The sequence below is a fragment of the Protopterus annectens genome, chromosome 17.part0, assembly GCF_019279795.1.
Source record: "Protopterus annectens isolate FY-2018-M chromosome 17.part0, PAN1.0, whole genome shotgun sequence".
In the NCBI taxonomy this organism is placed as follows: domain Eukaryota; kingdom Metazoa; phylum Chordata; order Ceratodontiformes; family Protopteridae; genus Protopterus; species Protopterus annectens.
This window is the reverse complement of record NC_056751.1, coordinates 621,133,371-621,156,391: the sequence shown is the minus strand read 5'-3', so window position 1 is coordinate 621,156,391 and position 23,021 is coordinate 621,133,371.

The following is a 23,021-nucleotide window of genomic DNA, read 5'->3' as shown; positions in this document are numbered from 1 at the left end:
CCAGTCATGCTGCAAGGCCCTTTTTTCCTTCAGCTGCATGTTTCAGTCTTCCCTCCTTCAGCTAGTGTTCCAGAATCCTCTTTCACTTTTGAAATTGTCTTTTATATTCCTGAAAATGTAATGGAAAACTACAGCCTCTGTCTTCTACATGAAATAAAGTGGGAGCTACATATATACATATATATATATATATATATATATATATATATATATATATATATATATGGGTCTACTTCTTTTCATTGAAAAGACATTTGGTCGAAAGTCACTTTCCTCAGCACACTTCACTGAAAGCTTACTTCACCGAAAACTCATTTCATTGAAACTCATTTTGTTGAAAGTTATACATGTCCTTTTCACCACTGTAATGCAATCCTGGAATTAGAATATAAAGTAAGGGAGGGTTTGGGGGCATAGCCCCCCACCCTATTTTAAACATTTTAAAAATCATAGACACGGATACTTACAACTTAAATAAATAACTCTTTTCAGAAGACAACTTGTACCCAAACTATGTGGGGGGGTTGCCTCCCACCCCACCTTACTATATATTCTAACTCCAGGACTGCACTACAGTGGGGAAAAGGCCATGTATAACTTTCAACGAAATGAGTTTCAGTGAAATTAGTTTTCAGTGAAGTGAGCTTTTAGTCAAGTGTGCTGAGGAAAGTGAATTATGACCAAATGTATTTTTGATGAAACAAAGTAGATCCATATATATATATATATATATATATATATATATATATATATATATATATATATATATATATATATATATATATATATATATATATATATATATATATATATATATATATATATATATATATAAAACAAACTTTGGACACCTGAGCCCAGAACCTGCTCAAGCACATGGTGATCTAGGCAGCTAGAACCTGATGCCTGGGCTTTAAAAAAAATTAAAAATGCTCTAATAAAGCCCAGTTTCCAGCACAGAAAATTTTGAGTGCAAAGAATGTCAACACACGTGTAGTAACAGCGAATATCAGAGGGAGAGAGAGAGATTCCAGCGTGGTCATTATATGACTAGACATTCTCATAGGAGATTTGATTGTTTTCAGCAGAAACTGCTTGATGAGGAGATGTGAAGGTGTGTGTGTGTGTTAGTATGTTTGTCTAGTTAAGTGACTTGTTCAGTGGCAAACCCTGAGCTGTTACTATAGGAGGCAAAAGCCTTAATACTTCAAATCAACTGTCTGGCATCTTTTAACACTTTTTTAAATCACTGAGGATTACAGTCTTTCACTGTCAGTCATAGAGTTACGTAGTTTGGGCTACAGTTTGTCTAGCACTTATTGAAGATGAGCAGGCTATGAACTGTTAAAGAGCTACTTCCTGTACTACATGGTTTGATTCCCTCAGCCTTCATTTGTCTTCTATGTGAATCTGATGAATTTACTTCAACAGATGGTACTCCTGGGCTGCTCCTGGAAAGGGACACTTATGTTTAGTGGGCTGTCCCAGGTTATTAGTAAATGTGTTACTCATCTGACTTTTGAATTTGCACCCTTCGCATAGACTCTAATTGGTACTCCACTATATGCTATTTTAGTATGAATCCCAGTATGTCTGTTGTAGTTTAATGGGTTACCAGATACATTTGTATTGAATGTGAGTTTCAGGGGAAGGGAGTTTACTGTTTCTCATGTTAAGTCTATTTTCAGTGTGAGAATGTTTTGTTTTATTTAGAAAACTGCTCTTAGTGTTTTCCTGTAAAATTTGAAATAAAAGTTTTAAATGAAATTCAAATATCTGTGATAATTGAAAAAGTAAAGAAGACAACAGTATACACACAGGCAGATTTGAGCAGTAGTTATGGTAAATGAGGAGAGAAAGCTAAGTAATGGGACACTGGAATGACTGAAGGGTGAGGCCCTGATCAATTACCGTGTCTAGTGCTGCATTTGCCCATAATCTGGCTGTGCTTGAGTCTAGAACTCACTTGACTAGAGCTTTAACTACCTCTTGGGTCTTCTTTAAGAATACATTCTTGGATGAAATTTGTGTGACTGCTATGTGGACATGACTGAATACTTTTGCAACACTTTATAAGCTGGACATGAACTTTAGATCTAGGTCATTCTTCAGTGCTGCTGTCATCTGGTGTAACTTCCAGGAAGAACCAACTAAAAAGATAAGATGATGCCTCTGCCTTCAAGGTAATGTAGAAAGAACTCCCAAACACAGATAGGAAAATTGGGTATTAAGCATAATGCTGACTCTGGATTGGCTGTTACTTATTCAGCACCATACCTACCATCCTACTCCCACCTCAATTTTAATTGGGTTTGGTAGGCTTTAGATGGTGTTATTAATTATCTTCATGAATATAGTTGGTCACTGTAGTTGTGATGTTGCACCTCATGAAAATTTTCATAGGCTTGGAGAAGGGTCCTAGTCCTTTTAGCAGTCTGGATAAAAGGGGATTTGCTGTATAAGAAAGTTTTAGATACTAGACTAAATCCTGCCTGTCTTAGTTCTTGAGGTGATGAAAATGCAACTGCCAATCCAGAGTTTGTATTATTGTAAGTATGTATCTTTCATTCCTATTTATGACTATATTTCCAATGTCATAAGTAAGCAAATCATAGTGGACTGTTTTCTTTGCTATGTACTTCAAAAACAACTAGTATATTTAGTGCTGTTAATGAGTTGTTCTCAGAACACTAAATTGATCTACACAGTGTTTTTAACATCTCTGACAGTGTACTTGCAACTTTTAAAACATCTGAATGACATCATCTTTTGAGTTTCCACTGTATCATTCATCAGAAGAATAGGTGTCCTAAGACATTTCTGATGAACTCATTAAACCCTGGTGAGTCGTCTAAGCATTCCTCTAGGCCATCCAGGTATCCATCTAAACATGTAATATTGCTACTTGATATTTTTCTCTAGCATACTTAGACTAAAATTAATTATTGTTCATACAGTTAAACTTATGTTTCTGAAAAATATCTCAACATCTAAGTGACGTAGAATTGTCTGGCTTCATCTGAAAATTTATTCACTGTCTTGTACAAGAATAGCTCTTAACACCCACCCAGCATGGCTTCTTACCCAACATGCAGTGCAACTACTACCATACAAATACAGGGACTCAGATAAACTCATTTCATCCTTATTCCTTGCCCTGTCAAAAGCCTTTGATACAGTTTCTCTCTCTAAACTCATGTATAAAAAGTCTCAGTTTTGACTATTCCCTTCTTCATTATGGTTGTTCAGTAGCTATTTAACTGACAGGTTCATGTCTCTAAAATGGCAGCATACTCTCTCTCCCTACCTGCAAATCTCCACTGGTGTACCCCAAGGCTCTGTTCTTGGTCATCTTCTCTTTAATATCCCTTTCAATGACATCTTTTTCTCCATAGGTCCAGTTTCTGTTGCACAATATCTCTTACACAGTATATGCTGATGATTCCACTCTTATATGTGCATCTAATAACCTGCCTCAACTCCTTCATATCATGCAAGAAGCTTTTTACTCAGCCAGGAAATGGCACTGTAATGCCTGGCTACTACTCAACCCTAAAAAAAAAAAACAAAACAAAACAAAAGCAAATGTAGTACTAAAACCTACCACCCTCGCTGCTGACCTCCTCCCTGCAGAGTACCTACAAATAGCTGCAGATGCCACTGCATATCCCATATCTATCCTCATCAACAGAACCTTATCCAAAAATGCTATCCCCTCCCTCTGGAAAATATCTCATGTCATCCCACTCCATAAAGGTGGTAGCTCCTCAGACATATACAACTATAGACCCATCGCCATTCTTTCCCCACTAGCCAAAATAATGGAGAAATGTGTACACAAGCAACTAATGCAATACCTTCCACAGAATAACTTACTGTCCGGCTTCCACCATGGTTTTAGGCCATATCACAGCACCACCTCAGCCCTCTTTTCCTTTACTACTGCCATAAACCAAAACAGGAATGACAATAGGCTAACCTCTGCCCTCTTTCTTGACCTATCAAAAACCTTTGACATGGTCAACCATGAACTTCTCATTTTTTCACTAAAATCTATTTTCCTCAACAAGCCTGCTATCCAGTGGTTCCAGTCCTTCCTGACTGGTAGACAGCAGGCAGTACTATGGTAGGGCAAACTCTGCAGCCAGTTACCTCTCACACTTGGTGTCCCTCAAGGGTCCATACTAGGTCCACTACTCTTCTCTATTTTTATCAACAACCTGCACACTGCTATCCCTAAAGCCACCTGCATTCAATACGCAGATGATTCCACTCTCATCTGCTCAGCCACCTCCCCATCCGACTTGCAAATCTTAAACCAAAATACATTTAACACTATCAAGAACTGTCTCACCAACCAACGCCTACTTCTGAATCCCAATAAAACTAAACTTCTACTCTTCTCTCCCACTAATAGATCCACCACACTTTCATTCTCTGTCACATCTAACAATGGTACCACTATTTCTCCAGAAAATCACACCAAACTGCTAGGGGTTATCATAGACAATAATCTCAAATTTGACCTACAGGTCAACAAAACCACACAGACCATCAATAAGAAGCTTGGATCACTGTATAGAAACAAGACATTTTTAATCCCACTGGCTAGGACTGCAATCACCTGATCACACCTACTCTCTGCTCTTTTATATGCCTCGCCTGTACTCTCAAACCTCAACAAATCCAAACTAGGTAAGCTGTCCCATAGCTACAATCATATTGCCAGATTCACCACTGGCTCCACCTATAGAACCCACCACTGCCAGAACCTTAAACAACTAGAGTGGCTAGAACTTCCCAGCTTAATTCAATTCAATCAACTCTTAATAGCGCACACAATTTTGTACCACCCTGAGTATACCCCCTCACTTAAAAATATTATTAAGCCATATAGCCACCTAAGATCCCTACGGTCAGCCAATAAACTACTGGTCCAAACCCACAAAGCTAATAACTCTGCTGGTGAATCTCTGTTTGCCAACTTCATTGGCAAAACCTGGAATTCGTTGCCAAACTATATAACCCTACAATCCTCCAAAAGTCTCTTCAAAAAAACCTCAAACAGTATCTCAAAGTGAATTGGCTATGCCCATGTACCAACGCTGATTAAGTTATAAACTAAAATTATATTCTGCAATTATCATAACTTATAACTACATCACCAAGCTCTGCTTCCAATCTGATGTCTCTTACTTTTAAATGTCTGTCCATGAGAATTGTGAGTCCCTACTAGGGAACACTACTAATCCATTGTATATAATCACTTTGTTTTTATAATTGTTTGCTAACTTCTGTGTAATCTATGTAAGTTTGTCTATGTGGAGCTTTTCTCCCCGGGCCTCTGCTGAAAATGGACATGTATCCAGTCGGCCTATCCCAGTAAACAAATGTAACATAAATAAATAAATAAATAAATCAATACTATTTTTTCCAAATCACACATGCCTAAGAAAACAAATTTCAGAATCCTTTCACTAAACAAAACTGAAAGTGAAGTAGCCTCCCATACAAAACTCCATGGAGTGATTATAAGTAATAACCTTAAATCTGACCCGCATGTACAAAGTAACATAAAAAAGACTCAGCAAAAATTCTGAATGCTGTACAAGCATACAAACTTCCTTTGAAACAACACCAAAACCACTCTTGCCACTGCCTACCTTTTCCCATCTGTCTTACATGGTGCACCCATCCTAACCATCCTTTAGGTTACAGTTAAAATAAGCTGGTGGCATGCTATAATAAGGCTGCAAAATTTGCCACCATTAAACAATACCACAGCCCTCCACTGTATTATCCTTAAGGCTTTGAACTGGCCTGAACTGTATCACCACTTAAATTACATACAACTTATTTTCATAAACATTATTCACAAAGCCAATGGACTACCCTGCCTTTTCTCCTATTCTCCATTCCTATTACCCTAATAGAGTGTTTCATTGTCATGAGGATAACCTTCTCAGCGTATATAAACATCACGGATCCTCTGACTAAAGTCTCAACTTGTACTCTGTCACCAAAAAATTGATTTCTACTCTGTGCAAATTCGATCTACTTCTAACCTCTCCAACTTCAAACTACTACTAAAAGACTACCTATATAAATAGGGCTTGGTTCTGCTCCTGCACTTTCACAGGCTGAACTAGTCCCTTCCTCCTTTCCCCCAGCATACTTTGACTATGTTCAGAGAGAGACGGAATTATTTAAATCTATTTCTTAGATAAAGGACATATATATTTTTATTAAGGCTATATTATCTAGTCATCTCTGTTTTAAAGAGTGTATTCAGTGTTAAGATTCAGCCTGTGAAATCTGTGCTGTTTTCATCACGTCACTGCCTTAAGAGGTTGAGAGAGAGGAATCAGTGTTGAGAAAGGCTACCTTGATTCTTGTTGTAGTGAAGTGGCACATGATGCTGGAACTTTCTAAGTTGTAACAAAGAAGTCTTCCCACCCCCACACTTCAGTCTTCAGGTATCACTACTGCAGGACCTGAAACTGGTTCCACTCCATTTCATATTTATTTATTTTATTTATTTGGCATTTATTTACCAGGAAAGTCCAACTGGGCATGAATTCCATTTTCAGCAGAGGCCCAGGGAGAAAAGATCCAACACACATAGTTCAGTTAATAAACTACATAATATTATCATATGAAGTGCATTAACACATTGTAGAATTGACATACAGGATAAATAAAGCCAGATCAGAAAATCATACAGTGAACATTAAATAACAGTCATATGATACTGAATACCTAGTAAAGTACAATCAGTAATGATAACCAATGGTAATGATGTTAAGCATTTTAAATATGGGCAAACGGCTAAGAGAAAGGAAAGAGATTTTGCAGCTGGGGGAGATGAGGGAATAGAGTTAAAGTCAGGAGCTATCAGAGAAGTAACTGGTGCTTTGGCTAATAGGAGAAGGCAGTGAACAAAAGGGGAAAAAGAACAGAAAGAAAAGGGAGAAGGAAGGAAGAGAGGGGAGAGAAAGGAAGAGAATGAAAGAGTAACTGGCAGTGACAGCATACTGTAAGACATGTACAGAGCCAGGAGTTAATGAAAAATCTCTTTAGAGATTGTTTGAATATATGACTACATGGCATTGCCCTAATATCTATAGGAATACTGTTCCAGACCTTGGCCACTGAGTAGAATGACCAACAGATTTTTTCAGTTTATGGATTTCAAGGAGGTGTTTTTCAGATGAGTGAAGAGGGTGTTTAGGGAGTTAATGGTTAAGAATAGTGCTGGTTGCTGGGCAGGATGAGGATTTATATACCATTTTATGAGAAGGAGGAGTTGGGTGAACTTGAGGTAGTGAAGTAAATCAAGCCAGTTTAAATATCTAAGAGCAGAGCAGTGGTGGGAACTGTATGACTGACTGGGTGCAAATCTAGCTACTTTGTTACAGCAAAGCTCAAGTTTTGATCTTAGAGCGCTCTGAATGCTGGTGAAAATGGGTGATGCATATAGTAGTGAAGGAAGGAGGTATGTATCGGCTAGAGTAACTCTTCAAGAATTTGTAGGGAATCGTTTTGATCTATACAGCATGCCCAGTTTTTGGTGTGTTGTTTTATGCACTTTTGAATATGAAGACCAAATTTCAAGTGATCATCTATTATGACACTAAGTAACTTTGTGTGAGGTACAACTTCAATTTCAATATTGTGTAACGACTCAGTATCTGGCAGAAAAATATTTTAATGGTTAAAAACAGATATAAAAACAAACAAAAAACCCCAAAAAACAGAGATGAGCGCTTTTGCAACTCCTGTTGCTTCTTCAGATCTAATACTCAGTGGGAAACACAGCAGTTATAAATGAAACAATCAACATATTTACATATTTAATCATTTAATTAACGTCTTAAAGCCCTAGACCTAAGGTTTGGTTTCAAGGGCACATTTCCATTCAGTGCCTTATCTCTATGTGCTGCAAGTGTATATATATATCCATTTAATCCACAAGCATTCAACCTTAGTCTTAGAATCTCCACCCCTTTTAGACTGTATCTATTTCCAAAACCAAAAATTTAAAAGCATGTGAAACTCTTTGCTTAGCTACATGCCTGGCCAAAATGTCCTATGTTTTTAATATGTGTAATCCTTTTAAAGACAAGATTTTGTACTATAATTGTTTTGTTGATGATGTGTTTTTAATCTGGGGTGGTACAGTAGATGCATTTTCTCTCTTTGTTAGGTATTTAGAAGGTACCACTGATTTTTTGAGATTGATGTATAACTTGTCTAATAACAATAATGAGTATTTGGATGTATGCATTAAATGGAATGGTGATACTATTACTACTAGCTTGTTTAAAAAATCCTTGAAAGTCAACAATAAGTTACATGCTCGCAGCATGCATCCAAAAAGGACAAAGATGAATGTTATGAGGGGACAGTTTTTCAGATGGGCGAGGTTGTATAACAAGGATAGTGACATGTATGCCTCCTTTGACACTCTGTCAGATGAGTATAGGAAAAGTGGTTATTCAGATTTAGATATAGAGCTTGTGCAGAATGATGTTATTTCTCATAGGATTGATAGGGTGAGACCCTACTATAGTGTTCATGAAAATAACATGAGTGAGAGGGATAGTGCATCTGGACATATTAGAATGTCTGTTACTTTCTCAACTGATGTCAGTTCTATATGTTATACTGTTAGGAAAAATTGGAAAGTGCTGATTTCAGATCCTAAGTACAGAGAGATTCTTGATGAACAATGACGGTTTGTTTTTAAGAATAACACATCCCTTAAAAAGATGCTGTGCTATAAACCCCTTGTTATTAGTGGCAATTCAAGGCCTGATTTAGTTGATGGCAGACATGGGACCCATGCATGTGGATGCTGTAATATGTGCTGTTACATTAGGAGTTGTACATCCTCTGAGTGGACATTTGTTTACCTTTAAGACCTATGCTAGTTATAATAGCAGTAATCTAGTGTACTTGTCTGTGCATGAGTGAGCTTCCTACTATGTAGGCATGACCACCAGACAATTAAGAGATCGTATAAAGGAGCGATCAACAAAGGGGATACAAGGAATGCTTTGGCCAGGCATGTAGTTAAGCAAGGAGTTTCACATGCTTTTAAATTTTTGGTTTTAGAAATAGTCTAGAAGGGGTGGAGATTCTAAGACTAAAGTTGAATGCTTGTGGATTAAATGGATATATACACTTGCAGCAAATAGAGATAAGGGACTGAATGGAAATGTGCCCTTGAAACCAGCCCTTAGGGCTTTAAGATGTTAATTAGATGATTCTTCTTCTTTCAGCTTTTCCCAGTTAGGGGTCTCCACAGTGGATCACCTGTCCACTCACGATTGGCAGTGGAGTTTTACAGTGTTGAGTTGCCAGCCTGGCGCCCAAACTTCGATAGAAGGCACACACATGCACGCACTCACACTTAGGGCCAATTTAGAGTGTCCAATCCACCTACAGCATGTCTTTGGGATGTGGGAGGAAACCGGAGCACCCAGAGGAAACCCACATGATCACAGGGAGGACATGCAGACTCCACATAGAAGGCACCCCAGTCGAGGATCGAACCAGAGAACCTCTTGCTGTGAGGCGACAATGTTAACCGCTGTACCACCATGGCCACCCATGTTAATTAAATGATTAAATATGTAAATATGCTGATTGTTTCATTTATAACTGCTGTATTTCCCACTGAGTATTAGATCTGAAGAAGCAACAGGAGTTGCAAAAGCACTCATCTCTGTTTTTGGTTATTTGTTTTTATATCTGTTTTTAGTATTAAAATATTTTTCCACCAGATACTGAGTCGTTATACATTTTTCACATTTACTCATTAACATTTTTGCTTAGTTTGTTCCTGACCACTTTATTTTTAATATTTCAATTTCAATATTGCTGGGAGAGGATATTTTGGCAATATCTTTTATGTGTATTTGGGATTTGGGGAGAAATAAGAGCAGTAGGTGGATTGTCACTGAGCCAGCTTTCAATACAGTTGAAAGCCTGCTGAATGATAGATTGTAACTGTGAAGGACTATTAGATGAGCAAATGACAGTGGAGTCATCTGCATATTGTATAAGTGTAGCTTTTCGGGAGGATGTGTGTAGATCAATTATTTCTTGACTCTGAAGACTCCCTGTGTTTCAGCTGCTTATTCATTGAGCAATTTTGGACAAGATGCCTGCGGCCACTGCTAACACAATAAATGGTATTTTAGTGGGAACAGATAACTCGTACATGGAAACATGATGCTTTAGCATCCAGCGATCAGACGTCAGTCCTATGAGCATTTGATACCGCTTCTCTGATGTACATAGATTATACTAAATGTACCCTTGAGCACTTTGCAGTACTTCAGAAGGCCCCTTCAGTTTCAACACCTTCCTCCAAGTCTTTAGCATCAAGTATGTTCTTTTTAAAAAGTGAAAAAAAACGCTGCATGCCTACTCCTAGTTTAAAGGTGGGTGACAATTTCTGTGTCACACAGACCATATTACATCTTGTTTTTCCTGGATAGTAAGTCAGAGAATTAGGATTCCCTTTTACCTGGCTTTACTAAAAAGAATATCTGTTTTATTGAGATTCTAAATTTGAAGTAAGATCACTTTAAATGGGCTTCTATAAAATTATCTATGCTTAAGATATGATGAATTGCTAATGTTTATAGATAAACCATTTGAAGCTCCTCCCAGTCCTTATTTTACAAATATTACCTTTCTCTATCATCTTCTCAATAAAAAAATATTTTACAGATTTCTTGACCAGTATAAATTTTTGCCTAAATGCCTTGTGGCCAACCATGTTACAGTTGACATGCCTACTGCTAAGAAGTCCATATAGAGCAGCTGTTTATATTCTGCCTAATAAGAGAACAGAAAGCCTTGACAGATTTCATAAGTGGCTGTGCACATTTACTTCCCTAGACATTAGAGCTATAAATTATTGGATCATATCAAGACAGGAAAAATACAAGGCAAATGATCACTGGGGACCATAAAATACATAACCAACTACACGTTTAGGTAAACAAATGTAAAGGTTCTTGCTACCCTTGTCAAGCACTTAATGCAGCATACCTCCCAAACTTGAGCAGGGCCTTGCATTATAGCTCTGGAGTAAATTTGTGCTTACCTATCCCCTCATAAAGACTAGTTTTAAAGGTAGCCTAAGTAGTACTTTGGTTGACTTGTAGTGACAACGTATTCCACAGGGTGGGAATACACTGTGTTAGGAACCTACCCCTCCACCATGTCTTGTTTATTTTTGTGTAGATTTAAGACCTAGGGCAGATGCACTGCTTTTGTATGAATTAATAGGAGACAAAATAGGACTAGATCTTTCATAGCTTGAAAATCTACACACATCACCGGGTAGGCAATAAGGAGAGTTGTGCTAATTTTTCAGAATAGTCAAAAGATTTAAGGCCTTTAATTTTCTTGGTTAGAAATTTTTGGGGCTTTTCCAGTTGTTCAATATAACTGGATTTGCACATAACAAAAGGGACATGGTATTTGATGATAGGACTGATAAGGGAAGAATATATGGGTAGGATGAGTTCTTTGCTTCTTGAAGATATTAGGTAATTACCTGGGCCAGAAAGAAGGATTTCCTGACATGATGATCAAATGATAGTTAGCAATTGAAGTACCCAGGTCTCTGATGACCATGCCTAAAGAAGAGTACCATTTATAACATATGAGGTGGTAACTTTTTTGGCTAGAGATTACTGTACTGTATTTTTTTTGCATTTAACTTGAGACTGTTTTCAGTACACTAGTCATGTGCATACTCCTACTATTTTTGGAGCTGTTTAATATCAGTGGATGAGACGATAACAGTACACAGCTTACTGTCATCAGCAAACTTGGTTATTCACTTTTCTGAGATACTGGCTTGGATGTCCACAAAATAAATAACAAACAGGGGAGAACACATCACAGTTCTCCATGACACCCCACTTGTTAGAATGTTACAGTCAGAGAGTGTACCAGCATCTTTATGGGATCTGTTGGACAGACAATTTACAATCCATTGGACAGCATAGGGGTTTACATTAAGTTTTTAATAATTCCAGTCTTGAGATTGGTATCAAAAGTGTTGGCCAGGTCATGATAAGCAGTGTGCATTGAGTGACCACCATCCAAAGTCTCTATAGCCTTTTCATAGAAGTTTACTAAGTTCAGGATTCAGGACCAGTCCTTCACAAAAGTAAACTGAGAGGACTCTAGTTCAGTTAAATTGTATACATCTGCATAAATGGGTTCTGTTATGTTATGCTCCATGTATTTGCATATAATGCTGGTGAGACTGATAGGCCTATAATTACCTGGATCTGTAGAGGGACAACCCTTGTGTAGGGGAGTCGCAGTGGCTGCAATCAAGAATCAGGCACAAACCCTGTAGGCAGGCTAAGGTTGGACAGTTTAAGTAGAGGCTAGGATAGTGCGTACTTGGCAATGCAACCTGGTATGCTGTTTGATCCCATGGAAGTATTTTTTAGCCCTTGACATGGGTTCTGATACTTGTTCTAAGATGATTTTAGGAGAAACTAAATTTTCAGGAATAGGTGGGGCAACAATGTGGATAGGTGCGGTAACATTAGCACTAAATGTATGTGCTAATATATAGGCTATATTGTTGGTATTATAGCATTTATTATGGATGATTTCAGAGCATTGCTGGACATTGTTCCTTAATTTTCTGAAACACCTGAAGAAAGATTTGTAATTCCCTTTGGTATATGTGACAATCTTAAGTTTATATTCTGCTTTCCATTTTCTAATAGTGCTCTTAAATTCTTTGTTGGCATGTTTCAAAGTGGTCATGAGTAGGAGGATTGGAGTTTATTGCAATATTTTCTTAATTTCCTTCTTTTGATATACAGTTTATTCATATGGGAGTCATACCACAGAGGTTTATTCCTGAATTTACCATTGTATTTAGAGTGCATGGGTACTGACATTCCTATGCAGCTGTTTAGGTGCTGGTAAAAGTCTGAGGTGAATGCAGCAGCCCTTAGTTGAATCTATTTGCAAGGGATTGTTGGGAACTTTGTCTATGTTCTCTTCAAGCTTAATTAGGTTTGCCCAGGAGAAGTTCCTAAAGATGGTCTAATTTGGTGATGGGGCAGTACAACAAGAGAAGAGGGCAGTTTGTGGTTAGATTTAACCAGGATGAAGAGACTTAGGATGGGATATAGGTGGAGGCTGGGTCGGTAAGGATCTGGGCAAAGATGTGTAAACATCCAAGATTGCTGCACACTATTCAACAGTTTGATTAGAGCTTTCCCAGTCTGTAAATAGAAACTGTGAAGCAAAGCAAGTAAAAGCTTTACATTTGGATAAAATCCAGTAACTAGCTAGTGAGTACACTATCTGGATGCAGTCAAAGAGCTAATTTGGAGAAAGTAGGAGAAAATCAACCAGAAAAAGAGAAGAAAATCTCTGTGAAGAATTCTGCAACTGTTCAGCAAAAAACAATTTAAGTCAAATATTTGATACAGGAGATGTCTTCCAGTAATTTAGAGGAATTAGAAGTTATGTACTTACTATAACGTTCCATCTGAGTAGGTGGATTCATTTGTCTGCAACCTGTGGGTTATGGATCTGATATCGGATCCGAACCGGCATGGTTTTACCAGCTATGGATCCGAGCTCCTAGCTCCTCCCCTCATTCATAATGCCCTGCTCTCCCTACATGACCTCAGATCAAGTTTGCCCTGAATCAAAATACCCTGAAAGGGGTAACATATAATATGCAGGAAACTGACAAGGCCAGGGGGGTAGGAGGGCGGGATGGTTGCAGACAAATGAATCCACCTACTCAGATGGAACGTTATGGTAAGTACATAACTTCTAAATCTGAAGTAGGAGATTCATTTGTCTGCAGCCTGTGGGACAGAGTCCCCAGCTACCTGAATCCTGGGCGGCTGTCATGGAAGGATATTCTGGAGCACCGTGGAGCCAAAGGATGCTCTACCTCTAGATGTGATATCCAGCTTGTAATGAGAAATAAAGGTATGGGATGAAGCCCAAGTGGCTGCTGAACAAATGTCATCCAGAGGAATCCTAGCCTTAAAGGCCGCTGAGGTAGAAATTGACCGAGTTGAATGGGCATGGACTCCCTCCGGTGCGGGCCTCCCAGAGGCTTGATAAGCTAGAAGAATACACTGTGAAATCCAGCGTGACAAGGATACTTTGGAAATTGGCTTACCCAGATTGAATTTGGCAAAGGAAATGAATAACTGGTCGGATTGCCTATGACCAGCTGTCCTGTTAAGATAAAAACGAAGCTGCCTGTGAACATCCAAGGAATGCAGCTTGTATTCACCCATGTTTGATATTTAGGAAAGAAAACAGGAGGTTAATGGACTGATTAATATTTGTTTCTGAGGCCACCTTAGGAAGAAAGGAGGATTGGTCCTGAGGTATCGCGGTCCGGATGGAAGACCAAGTAAGGAGGCTTTGAAGATAAGGCTTGAAGTTCCAAAACTCTTTTTAATGGCCACTAAGAAAGCAGTCTTAAGGGATAAAAATTTAAGATCTACTGTGGCAATGGGGCGGTCAAGGCCTGAAGAACCAAGGACAGATCCCAAGGAGGAACCGCTTGCTTGACAGGGGCCTAAGGAGAAAGGTGCCTTTAAGGAAGATTTTACACAATTTGGCAGACATAAGTGGTCCAGAGTCATGACCAACATGATAGTGAGAAATGGCCGCAAGCTGCACTTTGACCATGGAACTACTGGCACCATCATTAAAAAGAGTGGTCAGGAAGTCTAGCACCAGAGGAAGGGGAACCGTGAAGGGATCTACACCTTGCCGCTCCGCCCAAATGGAGAACCGTTTCCATTTACTGCGGTAAACTTTCCTGGTAGATGGCTTATGAGCCACTACCAAGATGGCCTTAATGGGAGAGATACCGGGAGTCCTAATTAGGAGTGGAACTGGAGCAGCCAAGCCGTTAGCTTCAGGTTGTCCAGATTCAGAGTTGGTAGGTTCGATGGATGCGAAATCAGATCCGGAATGGGATCTAGAATCCAAGGTGGATTCACCGAGTGAGACCTTAGGAAAGGGAACCAGATCTGTCGAGGCCAGAATGGGGCGATGAGGATCATTCTGCACCCCAACCGAGAGGCTTTCTGAAGAACTTGGAGCATCAGAGGCAAAGGGGGGTAAGCATAAAGAAGACCGGGAGGCCAAGCATGCACCAGAGTGTCTCTCGGGGAATCCCCTGGAGGAGGGATTAGAGCGAAAAAACTGTCGCACTTGGTGTTTAAGGGAGATGCAAAAAGATCGCAACAAGGACCGTGCGAAGATACGTTTCACTACTTGAGCATTGAGAGACCACTTGTACGGGGAGAGAATGGTGCGACTGAGTTTGTCCGCCAGGATGTTGGACCGACCCGGAATATGCATTGCGATGAGAAAGTGGTTGGTGGAGATCGCCCATTCCCACACTCTCATGGCTTCTCGACATAAGGGATAAGACCTGGTTCCCCCCTGTTTGTTGATGTACCAGACCACCGACATGTTGTCTGACTGAATCGCAATTGTTCCCAGCGGAAGAAAGGCCTGAAGTGCTGCCAAGAGCACTGCTCTCATCTCTAGAACATTGATATGCAGGGAGGTCTCTGAGTGGCTCCACGTGCCTTGGACTGTCCTGCCTGCCCCCTCACCCGAGGCGGGAGGCGTCCGTGGTCACCGTGGCGAGAGGAGAAGCACAAAAGGCGGCCTCCGTGGAGATCCTGTGGGTGGAGCCACCACAAGAGGGACTGCTTGCAAGCCTTGCTGATCGCAATGGGATGATGCAGAGGTAGAGCAAGGTAAGACCACTGAACTTGAAGTGTCCACTGAAGGACCCGCATGTTGAATCTGGCGAGAGGAAGAAGAGATATTGCTGCCGCCATGGACCCTAGAGCCCTCAGGACCAATTCGGAACAGAGCTGGAGTGGAGGATGGCCCGCACCTGGAGTCGCAAACTCTGAACTCTGTCGCTGTGAGGAAGGCTCTTAACTCCTCGTGTCAAACCTGGCACCTAGAGAATCTATCAACTGGGTGGGAGACAGGTTGGGTTTTGCTACACTTATCGTGCTGCCCAAGCTGGGAGCTAGATGAAGAAAGGAGTCTCGCGCCAATGATAGTAGATGCCTTGTTGGGGCGGTAAGGAGCCAGTCGTCCAGGTATGGGAAGGCCTGCACCCCCTGAAGCCTCAGGTGGGCCGCAACCACTGCTAATACTTTGGTGAACACCCTGGGGGCTGTGGTGAGACCAAAGGGAAGGACCCTGAACTGGTAGTGACTGGCTCCCAGCTGGAAGCGAAGAAACCTCCTGGAACATCTGTCCATTAGTATGTGGTAGTACGCATCCTTGAGGTCTATAGAGCACATCCAGTGATTCTTTCCCAGAAGGGGAAGGATAGATTGCAGGGTGACCATCCGGAACTTCTCTTTGGGAACTGCCAGGTTTAACAGGGACAGGTCTAAAATTGGTCTTAGGTCCCCCGTCTTCTTTGGCACTAAAAAGAACCTGGAGTAAAACCCTGATCTGATCTGGTCTGGGGGGACGGGCTGGATGGCTCTTTTCCCCAGCAGATGGCCAATGTCTGCCGAAGTGGCCTCCCACTGACCGGGTGGAATGTCGGGGAGGGATTTTAATTTTGGAAAGTGATGAAAAGGAATCTTGTATCCTCTGGATATAATGCGGAGGACCCAGCGGCCTGATGTTATGGACTCCCATGCCGCTAGGTGCTCCGAAAAACGTCCCCCGACTGCCTCCAAAGTGGAGCAGTCCGGCAACCAGGGCCGTTCAGAGAAAGGTTCTCTGGACCCGAAGTTCCTGGGAGCCCCTCTGCCCCTGGGGCGGCGTCCTCCCTGTCCTCCTCTGCCATGGAAGGACTGGTTGTCTGGAGCGGGTTGGGATTGCTGCGACTTCCCGAACCACATCTTCTTCTGGCCCTTTTGGTTCCTAGAGTAGGACCTCTGGGACACAGAGAAGCGGATTCCGACGGCAGACAGCGTCTTCCTGTCCTTTTCGCTCTGGGTCAAGGTGTCGCGGACCGTCTTGCCAAAAAGGGCAGAACCATCGAAGGGGGCATTCACGAAGGATGACTTGAAGGGCTCCGTGAAATCGCAATGGCAGAGCCAGGCCTGGCGTCTCATGACTAGGCCTACTCCTGCAGCTCTAGCGGCTCCCTCAGTAGCATGGGACAGCAACCGCATAGCGGTATTCATTACGGATCGAAGAGTGGCCATACGGGTGGAGTGCAAGAGTTTGTCCTCTTCCGACATGGACTCAGGGGGGGATGCAGTGTATTCTTTAATAAGATTGCGCTGCATCCTGATCACATGTGCCAAGTAGTTGAGTGCCCTCACTGAGAAGGTCACAGAACTAAACATTCGCTTCCCCAAGCAGTCCATCATCCGAGACTCCTTGCTCGGAGGGTGGACTGAGGACGGTCTGCAGGGGGGCTAAGGATTCAGTCTGGCCTTTTGGGGATTGGCTCCATGGTGTCCGGTTCCTTCCACGCACTGGTGGTAATGAGGTCCACAAAGGGGTTGGCAGGAGGGGACACCCAAGAGGCTCCAAGAACACGGACTCGTCCGAGGAAGACTTTGCATTTCCTTGATGTCTCCAAAGGAGACATCCTCGGGGTGATCCCTTCCTCCAAATCCGTGTCTTCAGTTAAAGACTGGAGTCTATGTGCCTCCTTTGCGCACACGTATTGCGGGGCTTCCTCGGGGCTGTCCGAGGAGCCCTTGTTCAAGGACAGCTTGGGGCACTGGGCGGGCTGTCCCAGTGGCGGATGGTGGAAGCCTGACCCAGTGCAGATGGAAAGCAAGTGCCGGGGTCCGGAAGCCCTCAACAGAGCCCTCTCCACTACATCAAAAGCCGAGGGGAGCCAGCCTCGACCAAAGGATCCCCTTGGATCCGAAGAGTGGATACACTAGATCCGAGGGACCAGTGCGCTCCGACACAGGCGGCACCACACTGATCCCCAGATCCGGCTCGGAGCCAGGCTCCAAGAGGTCGGATCCGGCAAGGTCGGATCCGGTACCTAGTACTATAGGAGCACTCCCATCTGCATCTGGGCCTGGATGAACCTTCTCATCATCTGGTCCAGATCGGCATCAGAAAGGCTATACGTGGATCTCGAAGAGGCTACCGAGGTAGGCCTTGAGTGACTTCTCGATAGCCTCGATGGAGAACGGGTCTCCTCCTCCTCAGGCCCCGGTGAAAAGCAGACCGGAGACCGGAGCCGAGGGAGGGAAGAGCCAGTAGCCAAGGAGGCCGGTGGAGAAGCCCGCTTAGCTGGCGGGGCCGAAACGGAGGTCTCGGCCCGCCGCTTGTGGTGCTTCTCCCTCCGGTTCTTTTTTCTTGCCTCTCTCTTCTCCAACCCAGCAGCGGGATGTTGAATCCCAGGTGGAGGAGGAAGAGCAGGAGAGGAGGTTCCCACCACAGGAGGCGGGGCGGCGAGTCCGGGGCAGAAGTCCCGCCAGGACCAGCGACCTCCGCTCCTTCAATGGGTTGAACCCTGCACAAATGGAACATCCAGAAGTGAGGTGTTCAACCTCAAGGCACAGTGTGGCCATCAGCAGGGGATAGCTTATGGCCACACTGGAGAAAATTGCCTTAGGGACTTCTGACATGATAAAGTCTTTTTTTTTTTTTTTTTTTTTTTTTTTGAAAAAAACAAAAGACAGAGAAACTGGTACTAAATTAGTACACACACACAAGGCCCCACACAATACACTCACACAGAAACTGCGACCAGCGAGGGGAGGGTAAACTAAAAGTTCTTAAAATTAAGAATTTTAAGCTAAAACTAACAAATTATGAAAGGGAACCTAATACAATCACTCAAAAAACACAATAACTATTAAATATAACGCTTTCTTTGAATACAAAAATCACTTAGCTGAAGAGCTCAGAATCCAAGACCTGGTTACCAGCGCGGCAAACTAGATCTGAGGTCATGTAGGGAGAGCAGGGCATTATGGGTGAGGGGAGGAGCTAGGAGCTCAGATCCATAGCTGGTAAAACCATGCCGGTTCGGATCCGATATCGGATCCATAACCCACAGGTTGCAGACAAATGAATCTCCTACTTCAGATCATACATTAAATGCAATGAGAAATGTTCAGTATAAGTGAAACGCTGAAGGAATATGCAAAATCAGATAAAAGGCTGGAAAAATAGAAGACCCTTTAAGTCTCAGTTTAGATCAACTGATAAAACTGAAAGCATCAGTGGTTTAAATGAAGAAAAGGCCCAACTTGTGGATTCTCAAGTAGAGCTATTTAAAAATAGTAACAAGAGACCACACTGAAACAAACCCTGACATTTCTGTTGTACCAGAGAAACTGGGAGGAACATACTGCATTAGTTTTATGAAAGTACACACGAGCAGCTGGACTGGTGTTCCTCAGCAGGATTTAGTAACTATGAGGGCACATCTTGTGCATGCTTGAAATCTGGCAATGAGAAGGCAACCAAGAGCTACATTAGCAAAGAAGCAGTTATACCAGCAGAAACAGTTACTCCTGACAAAACTGTGGCAAAATTATTAAAAATATGGGACAGCAGACTGTTTATAGAAAATGATTCTTTACTGTACACCAGGCAGAAGAGAAACAGGTTTACCCCAAGAGTCAATGAATGTGAGACAGGTGTGAGATTTAAAGCTAGCTTCAGAATATTTTCCCTGGAGGATCAAATACATTTTTATGCAGAACTGGCTAAAGATGAAATAAAAACAGTTATCCAACTAACAGTGATACAGCAAGTAGAAGGGGACTCTCATTTTTCTGACAATAGCAAAGCCCACATAGAGACTTTGTCAGAGAAACCTTTTTCTTTGTTTCAAGAAAAATGCTTGAGACAAAAAAAAAAAAAAACCAATCAGAAGTATGTTGAACGTGAACCAGAATTTGGTGTTGGGAGATAGAGATTATCAGTAAGACCAGTGACACTGTGAAATTAGTGAATAAATGGGAGACTTTAAAACATCAGTCCCATTGGATATAGAAATAGACATGTGAAATGTGGCTTTGCAGGAAGAAAAAGATTGGAAGTTAGTCAACTGTTAATCTAGTGAATGAACTGTAAAGCATATACTCCATGTCATTAATATTTAGAGGGACTCTGAAGGGACTCAAGAAGTAACTGTAAATGAAACAATTTTGTTCTTACCAATACTTGTATAAAAATTATTAAGTAGCTTGCACGTTATATTGTGAAGCAAAGTTGAATACTGTGCAGTCAAATGTATTTTAAATGTGAGGTGGGGAAGTCTTATCAGTAACTGCTGTATATGTTAAATATATTTTTATTTATTTATTTATGTAAGATTTGTTAACCAGGAAAGTCGGACTTGGAACAAAGCCAATTTTCAGCAGAGGCCCGGTGTGAAATGCTCTAGATGCATGTCTTTGTAACGTGGGAGAAACCGGAGCACCCAGTGGAAACCCACATGAACACAAGGAGGACATGCAGACTCCGCACAGAAGGCAGCCCAGCTGAGAATCAAACTGGAGAACCTCTTGGTGTGAGGTGACAATGCTACCACTGTACCACTGTGCCATCCATATTAAATGAAGAAAGTACTTTTTCATTGTTATATGGTATCCAGGCTTTACACTGTAATAAGGTAAGAAAGGCTGGACAGAAGAAAGTTAAAATTAATATAATGTGATCTTGGCCTGCTGGGGGGATGAGAAAAATATATCGATTACATTATATGTAGAATTAAGATCATAATGCCCCATTTTTACAGAGATGTATTTATAAATTAATATCCTTGGTTTAAGCTACAGGCAATGTTTTTAAGCAAATAGGATTGAAAAATAAATTGAAATTATGAAAGACATGGAAATTCTAGTTATGTCTTGCATTTGAAAAGTTATTAACTACTTTTTTCATTAGCAAAGGGTTTCAGCAGGAGGAGAAAAGCAGTCTACAGGTATTGCTTGTGATAGACTTTTTCTGCATGTTTTAAAACATGAAGCAATGGCTGCATGGATATTTGTCAAGGCTACAGGTTAAATGTCTTTTTTAATCCTTATGATTCTTAATGCTGAATGAGGGAACAGTCCTGTCTGCACAGTCTTTGGGATCAGTTTACAGCCCATAGAGTATACCCTCCATTTTACTGCAGTTCTTGTGAAGGAGTTCCAATGGTAGCGTAGATATACTTGCACAACCAAATTCTTACCCTTTGTTCTTCCATTTTCATGCCACAAACCTGTGCCAGACTCTTCAGATTATGTTTGAGGACCTTGTTGCAAGGATCTGAAAGTGCAAGGCCTGTGGTTTCAATTTTGAGTAGATTAGCACATAATTCTCAAAGAGAGGTTGACTGTCCAGCTTGGTTTTGGCAGGCTTGAAACCATGTGGTTTATCAACAATGAAGAATTATTATTGTCCATGTCAGAGTGAACAATTTTATGTCCTCCCCTCTGGATATGCAGGCTATGATATGATTATTGTTCACACTGGAGTGAAACTTCTAAAAAATGCATGCAACATTTAAACTCAAACACTTCCAGAACCTGTGTCCTGTTCATGCCATCATCATCTTCATGTAGAGATGATAAGAAGCACTCAGCATCTATGAGACTTGCAGCAGGAAGTGGCCAACCTCCACTTACAGACCTGTCAGCCAGTATGATGCCTGCTGTATCATGTTGTTGACATGTTTCTGACACTGTTGTATTATATGATTTTCCCCACCTATGGCATTGATGATACTGATCATTGCATATGGCCTGTGGTTCCAATGAGGCTGATGGGCATCTCCTCTTCCCAACAAGCACTGTTCATGGATTTTGAGTGCCTGTAGCAGGATGCCATTCTCCACAGGACTGAATTTGTCTGTCTTATTTCTTCCCTATTTGGAGCACATGCATCCACTTAGGAAGAGAGAAGACCATAGTTGTAGACCAATGATGTCTGGATTGCAGGTTTAGCTATGTTACATGTGACATGAGAGGACATAGATGGATAGTGCTACAAAAGCAGTGAAGGCCGCATATATGCTATAGGAAATGGTGTAGCCAAGTGGCAAAGCTAATCAGAGTTAAGAATAGACTTGTGCGTGGGGTAGGTGACATACAGAGTTTCAGAAGGAAGTGTAGAGGACATGGGAGCTTCACAGATAGCAGAGTGTGGTGGCTAATGGGTGTGGTTAGGTGACACAGGGTGTTGAGCTCTGCTAACAGTGGTTGCATGTGCACACATTTACAACAGATGTCCTTGTAGCAGACACCCACACCATATATGTAGAGCAGGGTGGAGGCAAATGGGGAGGCAATTCTTTTGTTGAGGTTGTAGTTGAGAAGAACAAACACTCATATCAGTGAACAGTTTTTACTGCTGTGAAAGAAGTGAATGCTTAAGTGAGAAAACCTTCTTTTAAATGAAGTTTCTGCTGACAGCTTTTTGCATGTGTGGAAAGGAAATGTGTTCTTACCCTGTTGTTGCACCATCTCAGAATTAGTGTATATAATTAGTAGGGAGTGGGGTGGGGGGCATAGCGGGGTTTGCCCTCTGCAAAAAAACCCTAATTTTAATTTTTTCATGTTTTCAGTCACATTAAATTTGCTCTAAAGGGATTGTGAATGTTAGATGTTTCATGAGACATTCATATATATATATATATATATATATATATATATATATATATATATATATGTGTGTGTGTGTGTGTGTGTGTGTCTGTGTGTGTTTACACACACACAAACATACAACTATATATGTTACATAGTCTATTTCTGCAGGTAAATGTTGTAGGTTAGTCTAGTACAGATCAGTTTTGGAGTGTTAGTACCTTTAGTACAGTGGTGTTTCCGTAGTCTTTTCTCAGACATATGCTCACATGTATGTAGCACTGGTGATGGAAATCATAGGTCAGACTGGAGGAGGGGCTTACCATCCCATTGATACAGTGTTATAAATGCAGATACATCATTTAGAAAATTTAAACCTATAACCGCAGGATGCAGGCAAGCAAATTACAAACACAAACTGATAATATA